Raw genomic sequence first — 1,459 nt, forward strand, 5'->3', positions numbered from 1 at the left:
AAGAGACAACAAGTTAGAAGTTCATGTAGGTTATTATTATTATTATTATTATTATTATTATTATTATTATTATTATTATTATTATTATTATTATTATTATTATTATGTTTCATTTCTGTAAATCTCAGATACTTAAAATATTAAATGGTCCGGACATTTTTGTTAGAGAGCAATCAAAAACAAGTTGACAAATGTCCCTTACTGCTTCCTCTCCTTTGCTTTACATAGATAAGACTTCCTTAAAATCCTTGTGGTACCAAGAAGGACTGTCTTCTGTATGATCTGTAACCTTGCATCAATTCTGATTTTATTTGTACAGTCCTTGAAACTGTCCGATATGCATCCCGTTGCTTCGATCACTACTGGAATCACTAAAACCTTCTTCATCCCCAACAACTTTTCCCAACCTCTTTTAGTGACTCATACGGCTCTATCTGTTCGTTAACTTTCTTGGATAGAGATATCGATAATTTGGACCTCTTTTTCTATCTTGTAGACAACTACAATGTCTAACCTTCTTGCCTCAATCATTCTATCACATTGATTTGTGAAGTCCAAAAAAAAATTGAATTTGTCTTTCTCTAACACTTCTTCTGGCTTCGACTCTTATCATCTAGCTGTTCTGCAAACTCACGCTTATCAGATAGCATCCAGTGGATATATCTGATCATGTCGTCTTTTGTAATCTCGCTGTACCAACTTAGCACATTCGTTTACAAGATAGAGGAACGTTTCTCATTTCGTTGCACACATTCTACATAAAGATTATTATTTCGTTTGTCAACATGATATTTAATGTACTAAGTTCAGAGAGCCTGCTTTTGGACGATGCATATCAGAACTTCAGTGCACCATTCCCAAGCAATGCCTGCCCAATGGAACTTAAAGTTTAGGCGATTTGTCGGGCTCCAGCTTGTAAAACTGTTTGAAATAGCAATAATAATGATAATAGTAATAATAATAATAATAATAATAATAATAATAATAATAATAATAATAATAATAATAATAAATAATAAATGCCCGGATGTAGTACCAGGCAGTGACTCTCGTGGTTTCTGATCTTAATTGATTGGAAGTGTTATCATGTACATTGTTTTGTCTTGGTATAAAAGATAGGCTACAGCAAATATTCTGCTCAATACCACAGATTTGCTTGTCAGATGTTTGACCTTAACCAGCATGTCCCTTGCTGGTTGACGATATGTGCATCTCTGATCACGAGCAGAAGTAGTGGGGGAGCATCATAGCCATGTGTTGAGAGGAATTCTTTGGGGTTTGGATAATTCACCTCTGGAAACATGGGTGTTACATTCAACATCCTTAAACAACCCTTATTCAGGGACCTTTTGAGCGGAATGGGCTACTCGACCTGAACAAAATTCTAACTGGGCTCCACCTGCGAGGTCATACGCTGTTTATCTTGATATGAGATCACCATGTCACGCACATATGATTG

The sequence above is a fragment of the Octopus bimaculoides genome, chromosome 3 (genome assembly GCF_001194135.2).
Source record: "Octopus bimaculoides isolate UCB-OBI-ISO-001 chromosome 3, ASM119413v2, whole genome shotgun sequence".
In the NCBI taxonomy this organism is placed as follows: domain Eukaryota; kingdom Metazoa; phylum Mollusca; class Cephalopoda; order Octopoda; family Octopodidae; genus Octopus; species Octopus bimaculoides.